The 15591-nt window shown below is 37.9% G+C and overlaps 1 pseudogene; it reads right to left on the bottom strand.

The window, feature by feature from the left end:
• Positions 1-10618: 10618 nt before the first annotated feature.
• LOC149228058 (bifunctional riboflavin biosynthesis protein RIBA 1, chloroplastic-like) overlaps positions 10619-15591 on the bottom strand; it is an 80317-nt pseudogene continuing 75344 nt past the window's right edge.

The raw sequence follows: 15591 nt of genomic DNA on the forward strand, positions 1-15591 counted from the left end.
TAATGGCACTGATTAGTTTTAATTAAAAACCCAAAGACTAATCAAACAAAAAATGAAATGATTTACTCTACACTACTGAACTCAACTTCAAGCTACTAATAAGAAACTAGAAAGAAATTAAACAAAAGAACTATTTTGTATTGAAAACTATTCTGCGTTAGTAAGAATATGACAGACTGCATTATGAACAAGGTTAGAAAATGGTTATAAACATCATGGAAAAACATAGTGAATTTACAGTTCGACTATGAAAGACAAAACAAAAATGAAATGTAACCATAGCAAGTGCAGGGGCCCTCTACAACTACTCAGGTTATATGTAGTTAATCAACACTCCAACAAACGCTTTCAGATATCCATGAAACGCATAGTCTTCATATTAAAAAAACAGAGACTGAGTTCTCAAAATTACATAGCGGTAATATGAACTTAACACATGAGAAAATTCAAATTGTTTCTGCGTTCTTCACACAGGCATTTATAGAGAAATTATATAACTATTTTATGGAGAAAAATAAGCTACAGCAAAACACAGAGGCAGACAAGCACACATAATTCTCTTCCTCGGTTGTTGGAGACATATATCTAAGGTGATGGCTATTGGATTCAGTTGCACAGATGGTTGATGAAGTTCGTGGGCTCAGGAAGTTGTTTCGAATCCCATCACAGTGAAACGTGTGCAAAACAGAGTCCTGTTTCCCTTAGGTTTCTATATTTGACTTACCTTTGACCGGAGTCTTCCTTGTCGACCTGGGCTAGATGAATAGGACAAAATCCATGCCATGATGTTTTCCAAGCTGCCCATGTAGTTATTTCCTCCTTCTGACACCTAGAACCTGTAAAAGCATGGAAGTAGCTGTGGAACAACCGATTAGCTGCAGAATAGGCTGCGTTCCATAGCTAAAAGACAAAAACTTATTCAAACATCAAACATAAAAGTATAACATGTAAATCACTAAAATTTTCTCCTTAAGGCAATGTATAATGGTCATTGATGATAGGAATGCATTTCTTCATGGAAAAACAAAGGAGGGATGAGAAAAGTTGCTAAGGAAAGGGCAATTTTGAGACTCAACAACACTCATAAAATAATTGATTCATTGTGCCTGCCTCTTGGCAAGGATGCTGCATAGTAATAGCCTTGTCACGATTCTAAGGGAAGAATAAATATGCACATTAAGAGATGTGGAACCCTAAGGTTTAAGGGAACAACCTTGTCATTGGATTTTCTGGTGGTTACGTCTCGCTTGGGGAAGGTTTTGTGTTTGATGAAAGTTTCAATCCTTGATTCATTGGTGAGAATTCACATAAAAACCAAGAAAAAACTACATTAGTTGTGAGTGATGTAAGTTGGATTATTCGGATGCTTGGCAATTATTTGAATTGTTCTTCTACTAATAAGCATTGTCATTGTGTAAATTAGTTTTTTATTTTTTTCCTATTACATTGTATTAAGTATAAATATCTTCTTCCTTAGCACTCCACACTTCCCCATAGAATACTTCCCCACACCCCTACCCAAATTATTTCCACACAATAAAACTTTTGCACATCAATGTTTCTGCACATTCAGGCTCCACCTCCTTTCGCACAACAATACTTCCACACATTTAGGAAATGTTAATGGGTCGACATTAAGATTCAGTGATGGTAAACTCTGTGAGATTTGGATTTAATAGTGCCACCACAAAATTAATGGGAAACGAAACATAAATAAATTGAAGTGTCGAAAAATTTTACCTCAAAGAGACTAGAAAAATCCTGACAACTCCAACAAGTTATCCGATTGAATGACAATTCGAAAAATTATTTAGCATGTGAACCTGAAACTCTGTACTACCACAATGGGAAAAAGTATGCAGGTTCAGGTTAATTAATTTATTTATAAAATATTTTATTGAACAAAATCAATGCAATTGGCCTAATTCACTTGTTGTACTAACAATTTCATGCTTAGCTTTACAATTTATGGAAAACAATTAAATTAAATTATTGTTGTTGTTAAAAATTATATTAACTTTTAAAATTGTGTGGTTTGGTTATCATCAATGTCAGTTAAAACATGGCCACAAGATCTGGTGAATACACGCCATTTAGTTTTGTTTTAACACATAAAGTAAGGAATTCAATTTTTGGGTAGACAAGCATAAAGGCATAAGTATAGTTCGGTAAAAAAACGTATGTTTAGAAAATTGATTCTATATGTTTTAGGACTCATAATGAAGGCATTCTACTTCTCAACTATTCTGATATGTAGGTCATGGGAACTATTTATATTTTCAGGCAAGGGTCTATGGACTAAAATAATTGAAAAGTATGTCTTCCTTAAACATGTTGTTGTGACTATCACTAGTCGAAACAGAGATCAACATATTCCAACATCTTGGCATCTGGAACTCCTTCTCATCAACGACCTCTATATTGTTGAAAGAAACTCGGTCATCTTGTTTCATAGTCTTCCAAAATATAAACATCCATAACGAGATCCATGTAAAACCTATAACTCGCTAATTCTGTTGAAAATAATGAAAGTGGAGAAAGCTAGGATAGGGTGTGATTTTTAAATAAAGTAGAAGCAGTGGGAATTTGGAATGGACTAGAAACATCTGGAGTGTGAATATTATATCATGTACCCTATTTGTGCTCTTGAAAATTTATAATTAATTATAATATTTTTTTTAATATTATCCAGAGTTCGAGATCAACAAAGTTCAAGCAATATGTTGTGGAGTTGGTGGGTCATATAGTTACAATATAGGTACACCATATGAGGTGGAGGAGAAGTTTCGTGTGCAAATCCTCAATGATATTTTAACTAGGATGGGGTTTCCTTGAAGTCTTTTTGCAGGTATTATATATTCATCAAGAGAAGACTCAATGCATAATCTAATGTTCTGAAGAGTGAGAAAGGGTAGCATGACAAGAGTAGCAATCGAGGTGCAGAACAACAACAAGTAGTTCACCATATGAAGTCTTCAAGTGGGAAGCACTTCATACAATCATTGTAAAAGTATCATTGTACATAGTCATTGTAAAATCATCTTTGTAAATGGTGTACAAGTGCCTCTCTCCCAAGAGTTGAAGAGGCAATTTCGGGAGGTCTAGGATCATCATTAGGTGTTTGTGTCATATTTGGGGTTATGGCCTAACGTGTCTTCTTCTTCTACATCATTCTATATCATTGTAAAGTGGACCATTTTCCCTGGTATGGGAGTCCATTCTTCTTTTCTTCTTCTATAGGGTGGTAGGTTGGTGCTAGGCTGGTGCATGAAGTCACCAACAGGTTCAAGCTTGTGAAAACTTCAGGGTGGTAGGGTGGTGCTAGGGTAAGTTGTAGCTCATTGGGTGTTGAGGCATTCATTTAGTTGATTACTGAAGAATCTCGGGTGTTGGAACATCCATCCAGTGGGATCTGGAGAAGAATTCTTTTCTAGATTCTAGGAAGTTGGATATTTCTTTTCAAGTGGAGTTGAAGACTAAAGAATTATTAGAAAAGCGTTCACTGGTTTTTGACCCGGAGGGGGTTTTCCACCTAAAATTTTGGTGCCTCCTGTGTTCTTTTATTCACTGTTGTTACTGCATAAACATTAATGATAATTGAAGATTAACTAATTCTCTGAAAAGATTTAAAAGTGATAATTGCTAAGGAATACTGATTCAGCCCCCCCTCAGTATTTTCCAACAATTGTATGTGGTTGCTTCAATTCTGGGCTACCCTAGCCCTTGTCTACGTTTAGCCTGCCTATAATTTACTATGGCATCCTAGAGCAAGACTGTGTAGGGTTGCGGCTACCTTTCCATGGACCTGCACCCCTACAAAGTGCCCTCAAAACTCTCCTATGGTTGCAGCTCTTCCACCAAGGGAACTCAACCCTCCTTCACTTTGAAACAGGCCCTAAAACAGTACTACTTTTTCAGCCACATTAAGCATGCGTCTAGGGAACCATAGGCCTGTGGCTAGGGCACCCTTGGTATGTTTAGGACATCGTATATCTTCATCTTGACTGTGGCTAGGACAGCGTGGAGGATTAGGGCATCCCTTCATGACTGCATCCTCTAGGTTGTGTGTAGAGCTGTCATAGGCTAGAGTGCTAGGACTACGTTATGGCCTCCATGCTTAGGCTTCTTTCCTCCAAACTTTAGGGCTTCTTCTCCTAGATTTCTCTCATACTATAACTATTGTCCCAATTGTATGCTTTCACTACTGTTTATATTTTGACTAGTTAGGGCATAGAGATTCCATGTTTTCCATACTATTGTCCCATCGTTAGTTATCCATTGCTGCTCCTATGATAGTTGTCTCACTTATCTAGCTAGCAACACACGATAAAAATGATGCTCCAAATATCTATGTACTAGCTCACAGTTGAGGTATTTTTGGTGGCAGCAAACTAGGTCTAGTTAGGTAACACAACAGTCCTTAACTAGACTTCCTTTTGTGCCCAAAAATACTCCCAAGAAATGTGGCTACCCTTTTTTGAGGGGCCGAGGGTGGTTGCTTCAATTTTGGGCTGCCCTAGCACTTGTCTACCCTTCGACCTGCTTGTAATTTACTGTGTCATCCTACAACAAGAGTATCTAGGGTTACGGCTGCCTTTCAATGGACATGCACCCCCCGAAAGTTCCCTCAAAACTGTCCTATGGTTACGGCTCTTCCACCAAGGGAACTCGGCCCTGCTTCACCCAGAGACATGCCCTAAAACAATACTACTTTTTTAGCCACATTAAGCCTGCATCTACCAAACCATAGGCCTATGGCTAGGGCACCCTTGGTATGTTTAGCACATTGTATATCTTCATATTGACTGCAGCTAGGAAAAAGTGGAGGATTAGGGCATCCCTTCATGAATGCGTTCTTTAGGTTGTGTAGAGAGCTTTCATAGGCTAGGGTGGTAGGACTGCGTTATGGCCTCCATGCTTAGGCTTCTTTCCTCCAAAGTTTAGTGCTTCTTCTCCTAGATTAATCTCACACTAAAACCCAAGACAAGTGGAGAGAAATAAAGAGAGAAGTGTGTGTGAAATGACTCTCAAGTCATCTCCCTTTATACTAAAATGTTGAGCACATGTGGGGGTTATTTGGTTGCTTGTTAACCTTGATGAATTGTCCCATAAGACAAATAAATTCATAACTCAATGAATACTTATCACAATCGGATGATCTTTAGATCAATCCTACGCCCTTCGATGAGAGGGATCCAAGAAAAATATCAGTTGCCATAAATAAGATGACTTAGATGGAGTTTGGCTCTAGTTTCCAATTTTAACACTCCCTCTCATCTAGGGAGAACTCCATCCACTAATCCATCTGCCAGAATGTACTATCTCTGCCATCAGTGCCCTACACTACTCTGCTCTGTAGAACCATGAAGAAGAAGAATTGATCGAAAATGTCTCATACCATTCTCTACTAACCTGAAGTTAGTGCCATATGAAGAGAGTGTATCATAACAATCTTACTGATCCCAGATCACTTCCAAAAGAGAGTGAGTTATGTCACTCTTAATGACCCAAATTCAATTTCATTGATCCCAGATCAATATCACAAGAGAGTGTCTCAAACCACTCATACTAATCCCAAATCAATTTCATTCATCCGAGATCACTGGGGGTCATCCTAGCATAGGGAGTATGGTAGATACAATGATGCGTCCATCTATGGTACTACTATGGTCCGTAACCCCATTTCCCTGCTCATTGGCCAGATGAGAGGTACTTCCCATGAGTCCCAGACTACATGGGTAGGATGCCTCGACAAGAGAACCACTCATCCTATCCGTAAGTCGCCACTGGGTATCACAGGGGGAAGGTTTAACTATTCACCCTATACAAAGTGCACCATTAGGGGAGGGTGAGTTGCCCTTTGGTTTTTAGTTTCTCCAAGAAGTACCCCAAGCCATCTAGAGCTCCTAGAGCTCAATGAATGCATCATGCAGGACTGTCATAAGAGGGTTTCTCAATGACTCTAAGTCATTCAGGAAAGTCACAAATTTGACCCTTCCCTAGGGCTTTGACAGAATGTTTGCGACCTATACATCAGTCTCAATGTGATGGAGCCTCCTCGCTCATCGACGTACCATATCCCAGATAAGGTAGTATCTGATGTCTATATGCTGGATAAATCATAGAATACAAGATTCCTCAACAATCTAATCCCCCCCTAGTTGACACAGAAGATCATGATGGTATCCATCATGCTTATAAATAGCTCACTGAAGAGCTTCCACAACCAGGTAGCTCCACACGAGATCATAGTCATAGCTATGTATTTGGTCTCAGTGGTGCTCAAAGCAACTGTCTTCTGCTTCCTGCTCATCTAGGATATCAAGTAAAACCTAAAGAGAATTAACACTCAGAAGTGCTCTTGAGATCCTCCACACTTCCTGCCCAGTCAGCATTCGAATAATTATGCAGCTTCATATTTCTGGTAGTGTATCTCAATCCATGATATATTGTGCCCCAAAGATATCTGAGAAGATTCTTGGCACCAATCTAGTGAGGCTCAACCAAAAATATGAGCCCAATATACTAGCTGCAAAACATATATCCAGACGGAAGTTCACCAAGAATGTCAATAAAAATGAGTTTATGAAACTCAGAGGCATTTCCCAAAACTGGCCTGGTATCACTACCACATAACTTATGAAAGTTAAGCTCCATCAAGGTAGTCATAGGCTTGTAGTTCACCATTTCAAATTCGAAATCCAACTCCCTCTTTCTTCTGCAAATGAGAGGGTCTGCACTTGTCAAAAATAGGCCATCCTCAGAAGGTGCCGATATGAGAGGTCTATCATCCAAAACTTTCGAGAAATGGTTTGGATTAGCTTCACTACTAGTGAATCAAAGCTTCATCATATAGCTCTCAATCCACCCATACTAATCCTGGGGTGTTTTTCTTCAAGCCATAGAGGGCTTTCTTCTACCTGCACACATGATATTCCTGTCATGAATCTCAAACCCCTTGGGTTGTTCCAAGCCTGTGGAACTGCTACATGAGGGGAATGGTCCCCTTGTATGATTTTTCTTTGGTACATCTCAGACATGTACCTTCATGCTGTTTTTGAATTCAGGCATCCCTGTAACCTTCTGACCGTCATGGGGTAAGGCCCCATAAAGTAGACCTCCGGTGCTACAGATGAGATGTGTCAACTGACATGCTCCCCAATGGACTTCCTGCAACTTGATACAAATTTCCAACCTTGAACCCGTGAGTAAAAGCATCTTTGAAAGTTTTATTTTCAAACACGTACCTTTCCATCGATGAATGCCACCCTAAAACCTTTGACTTCCATTGCCGAAATGGACACCAAGTAATTCTGCAATCAGGCACATAAAATAGATTATTGTAAATGAATCAATTTACCCTCAGTCAATTGAGGGGTAGCATTCCCTACACCCTTTCCGGGATATGTTGCATCGACTCCAAGTATAATCCCACGATTGTTTCCATCTCTACCAAATTAGAGAGAGCACCCTTCTATCTGATGAAGTGCCTTGAAGCACTACAATCAATAAGCCATATTCCCAAAGAGTCTGAAGGAGAGGGCCAATATAAGATAACGCGTCTTTATCTTATTAGAAACAACATTTGATTCTTCATACCTAGGGTTCCTTGCTTTCTTTGAAGAGTCGGCTATTTCCTTGATGACCAGCATTACCCATCATTCCTATAATCATTGAAGATGTCCCTGGAATGATTGTTATCATCAAGTGATGTGTCCCTATCATTTGGAAACTCCTTCACATAATGGATAGACTTATTACAACTAGGGTATCTACCTTTTTTTCCACCCTTAGATCCAGACTTCCCAATGAAGTGATCTTTTAGGTAGGCCATCAGAAGCTTCCATTGTGTATTCTGATAATGTTCTCTACTTCGACTTCAACCTTGGTGCATTTGAAGAGGGATGAGGAATCCACTGATCCTATTGTCCTTTCCCAACTATCTTCGGTGATTGCTATTTCACTCTTTCTTAGGCTTTGTCTTCACCTCATTTTTGATACCATGTTAATTTTAGGTATGTTCTATGCTTAGATCAATTTATTTCAATTTTCAAAGTTAGCTCAATATCGTTTCCAGATTAGCAATCACATCAGCATTAAAGTATACTACAGATAGAATATAAACATAAATCACAGAAGACAATCCAAGACAAGAGGACATAAGATGTGGCACAAGCTAGGGACAAACCCCAATGTGGGGGAACCCTTGATCAATTCTTCTTATATGATCTTCAGTAGTTCAGCAAAGAGAGGGAGAGAGATAGTACATTTACAACAGAAGTCAACACTTTGACTTATCTAAATAAGAGCATATATCATCTCTAAGAAGATGATACAAGAGATAGCTAAACTCAGTTGAAGACTATTATCTTCAATTGATTCTCCAAGGTGACTCCATCACCCATCATAGTGTTGCACCTCGTCATCACGTTGCACCTCACTGTGCTACATCGTGTTGCACCCATCATCACTATGTTGCATCCCATCATGCTTCATCAATCATGATTGTACCCATTGTTGTACTGCATCATGTACCATCATGTGCCATTGTTGCACCATGTTTTCCATACTTTCCCATGTGCTTACTGCACCATGCTTATCACCATGTGCTTGCTGCACCTAGCTTACCACATTATTTGTTCATTGATAGCATGCCTTTGTTGATGTCCCATTGTTACATTGCTGCTATCATGCTGTCATTGTAACATTGCTACTATCATGTTGTCATTGTAACATCACTGCTATCATGCCATCATTGCTATCATGCTTCCCACTATGATAAGCTTTTCTCTTCACACTATGATAAGCTTTTATCTTCACACTATGATAATATAGAGACTTGTGCAATGAACGAACGTAGATTAAGGCCTTCATCATTAACCTCATTTATGATGTGGCTACTCAACATGACAAAACATGTATAGTTTGACAAATAAGAAGATGCCACATTTAATCCACATTGGAAAAATAACCATAAGAAAATTTGTAGCATCCAATCTTTTTTACATGAGGTGCTTACATTAGGGGGTTTCATTGCAAAATTTAGTGTATGTAGAGGGAGTGGGAACCAAAGGAATTGAACCTGGATCAAGGTTCTGATACCATGTAAAAGTTTTCCATTACACCAAAACCTGTAGGCATTAATAGACACCAAAACCTATTGCCATTAATAAACTTCCAAATCAGTAATGTCATCTTGCAGGAATAGTTAATCCCATGTTCCCAAGATAACAATTAGTCTATGGGATAAATTACCAGAGGTGTGGTAGTTATTCAATATTTTTTTTGATATAGTGTCTAAATGGATCAAATTTAATGACAAACCCTATAAACATTGTGTAGCAGTAAGAGTTATCCCGATGGAATATTTATTGTTTTTATTCTCAAATCTTACAGATAGAGGCTTACCATTTGAAGAGCATCCATGGATGATAGGATTGGTTAGTTAGGTTTCTTTGTTTATGAAACTATAGAGCTTGAGATTTTATCACTTTGAAGAGTTGTCATCTTCTGTCATAGTGTGGGTTAGCCTCCTCGGCCTACTGCTAGAGCCTTGGCATGAATGTGTATTTTCTTGGGTGCAAAACTCTGGGTTCTTATTTGATTCCAGCAAAGCTCACAATAGAACAAACCAACCTCTTATACACAAGATTGGGTGTGTATTTTAAGACGGACTTAACCTTTACCGACTTTAACTCCACTTGAAGCTAAAGGACTATTTGTGGGAGAAACATATTTGAATATGAAAACGTCCCTTTGAATTGTAAGATCTTCTCTGAAACAGGGCATTTGGAAAATTAGTGTGCAAAGGGATATGCACCCTTGGCAATCGTTAGGGGTGTTTGTACAGGAAGTGTAAGGCACATAATTCTAGGTAGTGTACAAAATCAATTACAACAGTCCTTCCTTTTGGCTAAGTTGCAGTTGTTGAAGTGTATTTACCCTTTCAAAATCACCCAGGATTTGCACCTAGTTTTGATTCTCATCCGCAACACACTGTTGGACATATCATATTTGTCTATTTTGCTACACAATCTATTATCATTATTCTTGACAGCAACCTCATACTCTTGGTGAAGCCACAACTTACTACTAGATCTTATCATGTGTACTGATATCCTTACTGTCCCTTTCCTTTTTGGAAGGAGTATTTTTTATTTCTTCAGTTGTTTGACTTTCAGTGGAATTAAGTGGTCTTTCCAAGGTTTCATGTTTTTGCATTCTTCTTTCCTTTGTTTTTGCCTCCTCTCTGTGTTTTTTACTTCCCATTTTATCTCCTGGTCTTCACTTCTCTAGATATTTTCTTTAATTCCCTTCGAATTACTTCAAAATATTTTATTATGTCACTAGTTCTTAGAGTATGTTTGTACAAAATAGTACATGTCTCAAGTGAATCACACTTGGCAAGCTCTTTCCCATGTCCATATCAATATAAACTTTGGCACATGTAATGAAGGCCTCATCTTTATAAATATTATGACAGAGAAAAAGCTACCAATAGACTCCAGGGTTCCTGGTAGCTACCAATAGACTATTAGTTGATATAATCATGAAGACCTTGTTCATATATGATGACCAGCCATCTCAAGAAGTTGTGGAGGATGCCATATCAAAAGCACTAAGAGAACCTGCATTTGTAAAAACATTTGATGCTCCTCTTGTTCAATCTGCTAAGAAACATGTGAAGGTTGGGTTGCTTTTTAGATTCCTTAGCATTGTTATTCATGGGAGTGAACAAGAAGCCAACAAATTTCACATTAGCTTCAACAGTATCATGACTTTCATCATGAAGATTGTAAGCTCACATTTTGTGTCCCAAACCAATACTACTATCCTCATGATCACACAAGTAAACCAACACTCCTCTCCCAACTAGCTCAATTTGTTGCATAGTTCGTGCCAATTGGTTTTCATAGTCACACCTAGTTGACCCAAATATATCTCCCATGAGACATTCAAAATGAACCCTCACCAATACATCTAGTCCATCACCCATGTTACTCTTTACCATGGAAATATGTTCCATGCCATCCAACTTTGAACTATAGAAATATGCTTGAAATGGTCCCGACATTGTAGGCAACCTAACAATAGCACTTAGTTCAACCAACTTTTCACATTTCTTCCTATACCTAACAAGATCTGCAATGGATATAAGTGGTAAATTATGCTCCTTTGCAAATTTTTGCAACCTTGGTAAGCGAGCCATTGAACCATCATCATCAACTATCTCATAAAGAACTATAGTAGGATTTAATCTTGCTAATGTTGGCAGATCTGCAGATGCTTCTGTATGACCATATCTCTGTAGGACTCCCCCTTCTCTGTATTTTAGAGGGAAGGTATGACCAGGTCTCCTAAAATCACCAGGTTTAGAATATGGAGATGTGAGGGCCAAAATTGTCTTCGCCCTATCTGTTGTTGATACCTCAGTAGTTGTACCCTCTTTTGCATCCACAGATATTCTAAATGTAGTAAGAAGCTTCTATTCATTTTCTTTGTCTGGTACCATAAGTGGCAATTCAAGCCTTCTTAGGACTTCTTCCTTTATGGAAGATGATTTCTACAATTGATTCAAGCTAGTTATAGTTTCCACTTTAGTGTAAAGTTCTATATTCTTCACTTCTATATTATCCCTTTTGTTTGATTCTTTTTTAATAGTCATATTTTTTTATGACACTAACATACACATGAGCTGTGATGGAGTTGCAAGATGTGTTGGGTTGGAGATTACTTGGCACTTAATTGTTTTTATGCTTGGATTCATTGCAGCACATAGGTGACTTTGTCCCATCTTCTCATCGTCTTTCTTTAAACAATCATCTAACTTGTGATTATTACCAGTTGCCTCCCAAGGATCCATATTAGGCATATCAGGTAAAGTTGTAAGGACACTATTAATTTTTCTCGCCAACAGATATTCTGGGTCTCTAACAGAAGAAACAACAACTAGTCTTTGTTCAAGGTTACTAGATGGACTCTCTGTATGTAACATAAGAATAACAGGTTCATACATAGGCAGAATATACACATGCTTCCCATGCCTAACATATTAGCGTTCATGAGCCTACACTGCATCCCCTAATATTATTTTAAGATATTATCTAACAACTTTGTTCCTTCTGACCTTATTCTCTTCACAAGTGTCATCAGCCAGAACAATGAAATCGTATCCTTTCTCTTTTCACTCTTAACAAGGGTGCTATTGCCCCTGAAAATTGCACTTCTTTCATAGGCTCCTCTTGCTACAGTCCCCCACTATATTCATTACCTGAAAGTACTTCAAGAAAGCATTCAAGATTAGAAACACATGTCAAACTCTGGAAAGGATTATCTTTAAAAATAATTGGCCTGTCGAGTCAGATAAGTGTGGGTCTTAAAAGTGATTCTAGTTGCATATGTGTTTTAGGTAGATCACCTAATGGAAGAGGCTTGTCTTGAAAGTCCTCATAAAAGTTTGCCTTTATGATAATGAAATTCTTGAAGGGATATACACCATGGAACATTTCAGAGGCCATGAGTATTGATTCAAAAGTGGGCTTTTGGGGTTCCTTCTGCAAACTAAGATTTTTGTTATTCTCCTCTTGAAATTGATTGATTCCATATTATCCACATACATACAACAATTTCTTAGGGTCTTTTCTATGCATGTGGAGAGGAGCTTCAATTGGAATGGGAATAGAAGACAATGTCTAGGGTGCATATGCATTAAGGCTTCCTCTACTCTGTTGCATATCATTCCAAATAACACCTCCAAGGTTGTGAAGACAATTAGAAACACTTCCATATAAAGCTAAAAATTCAATTGAGATGTCCCCTTCACTAGAAATAGGGTCATCTACCCTTTCAGCTGGTAATAATAGTAATTCTAGATATAGGTCCCTTTGCTTTCAATTTGAATATTTTAAGAGTGGACTACAATTATTCAAGGTACAGTCTCTTTGGAAAACTGAAGGAGATCCGTTGGTTGGTTCATACTTCAAATGATCACCCTCATCCACTGTAAATTTTCTTTCAACATACATTGAATTTCTGCAGTGTTCAAAACAACAATGTAATTTATAAACAAACAGGTCAGATTTACAAAGCCCACACCAACCTTTGCTAAAAAACACTAAGGCATCCTTCACAAAATAGTGTTGTTTCCTTCATTGTAGACTAGTAAAGGTTTCATTGGACAATGATGTTGCTGCTAATTTCTTCTTCTCAAGTTTTGAGACACGCTTGACCAAAGTCTTATTTAGACCTTCCTCATTATTTCCACTATGGAGGTTTTGCTTTATCTACAGATTTTGGTTTAGCTTAATGACATCAGGGGCATTCTTTACCACATGAATCTCTTGTTCAAAATCTGAGCCAATACCATTTACATGATTCACATCAGTTTCCATATTCTATTTCTTGGGAAATCCTAATTTTGGTTGATGCAACTTTGTACATTTTTCTTTAGTGGGAGTTAATTGTTTTCTTTCTGGCACATGGGTCTTTTCAACCAGGATTGCACCCAAAAATTCTGCATTTTGTTGTTATGTTTCTACTACTTTTGTTGGGTTTTCTGACACTTGGATCGTTAGCTTGTTATGCTTTACAATTTCTCTTACAAGCTAAGGATTTGTTTCAAAATAAATAGTCTTTGTTGAATTTTCAAACAAACTTTCACCATCTTTAAAAGAGTTCACATCTTATGTGGGTAAAGACATTTGAACCATTTTATTGCAAAAATTAGAATCCTTGTATGGGCTACAGGAACCTTGGTCACCCAACTTATGACATCCTTGGTCCTTATGGCCACTTGTCTGCTTCTTGTATAGCCATGACCATGCCTTTTCCTTTGCTTCAGTTGTGGAATTTTTGTTGAATTCTTCTAATCTTCAGATCCTTTTTGCTTGTTGCTCTTCTAGCCTCTTCCAAGACACTGCTTGCTATTCCCAAAACTCTGCATACTTTTCCCAAAAAAATTCTTGCAGTAGTTCCATTTTCACATACCATTCAGGATGGCAGGACTTCTGCTCTTATACCACTATAACAATCTAGGGCAATTTTTCTGACTTTTTATTTAAAAAGAACTAGTGCTTCCAGCAATTGTAGCACCACAAATTTATCTTCTTTCTTTTTTCAACTTTCCTGACAAAATAAATCTAATTTTAAAAGGAAGAGATAGGTTTGTATTCTCTAAATCCTTCCAATGCATGATTGGATCTAAGGACCCAAGCCTTGAGGTATTCCATGTCCATCTAGACAAAGTTGTTAAAATCCAATTTTTAATGGGAAAAGATAGGTATGTAGACTCTAAAGCTTTCAAATGTGAGATTGGATCCAAATCCCCACGACTTTGGATATCTTGTGTCCCTCCAAGAAGTCATTTTATCCATACCCTTCTAGAACTACTCTTTGATGGAATTTCCAAGGGGAACACAAGACCTGCAGGTGCTAGGGGCACCAACTGAAACCTATCTAGAAATTCCATCCATAAGTTATCTTGAGGATGAAAAATGATAACAAACAAAATTGTTGAACCTGCTGATATCTTCCAGGGGCTTTCCTTTTCCAAAATCTTAACAAGAAGTAGATTAATTATGTGATGGATTCTTTGTTGAATGTCTCCACCCTTTAAAGTGCCCCAGCAAGACAATTTTGTGTGTGGACTATGAGGACTATGTTGCTTTTGTAATCCTTTGAGGGTTTAGGGTGATGCAAGTTACAAAAAAAATAAAATAGGGAGGTTGATTTACTATAAGTTAAACTTTGGTATTGGATGCATATCCTAGGAAAATTATGAAATGGATAAAAATGTTCCTTAACAGAATAATCCTAGCGCCCCCCCCCCCTCCATGGATGTTTCCTTGAGAATCTCCATGCGAAGAGCCCAATCGGGGGGTTCATGTGAGATGCCAGGAAATTCGATCCTTCTCGGAATTTTCTAGTTTGAAGAGAGAAATATTCCCTGTAGAGAGAAACAATCTTAGAAGATTGAAGAAGAATGAAAATACTCACATTTTGGAAGATTACCATGTTCTTGAGCAACCAGATACCCTAGGCAACAGAAATAGGCAGAGTGAAAAATGTTTTATACTTCTCCCCCTAATGAAAAAGAAGGACCTCAAAGGAGATCTGATCCAGATTCTCCCTAATGCCCAAAACTAGAAGAACTGCATGCCAAATTTTCTTAGTAGTAGGACAACAAATAAAAATATGATCAACAAATTCATCGAACTATTTTCAGAGGAAACAATAGTTTGGTCTAGTGAGGCATCTTTTTTGTAGGTTCTCCTAGGTTAGAACTTTGTCTTGAAGAACAAGAAAGGTGAATCATTTTAGGTTGTTGGGAATATCCATTTCCAAATAAATTTGTTCCACCAACTCGAATCTTGGACCATTGCAGAATGGGCTATTGCATCATATTAAGCAAGACCAACCATTTCCTTACCTAAGGAGGAATATAACTCCAGACTTGGAAGTCCTTGGAGTTACTTAAATAGACCCCATTGATAATTTAGCTCCTTAATGAAAGATTTCCACTCCTCTGCCAAAGAACCATCCAGTCCCAACTTAGCATAACTCAACCAATAGTTCTTAGAAGATAGATAAAAG

Source organism: Pinus tabuliformis, chromosome J (genome assembly GCF_031772625.1).
Source record: "Pinus tabuliformis cultivar Carrire ecotype Pingquan chromosome J, CPIR1, whole genome shotgun sequence".
Lineage (NCBI taxonomy): Eukaryota > Viridiplantae > Streptophyta > Pinopsida > Pinales > Pinaceae > Pinus > Pinus tabuliformis.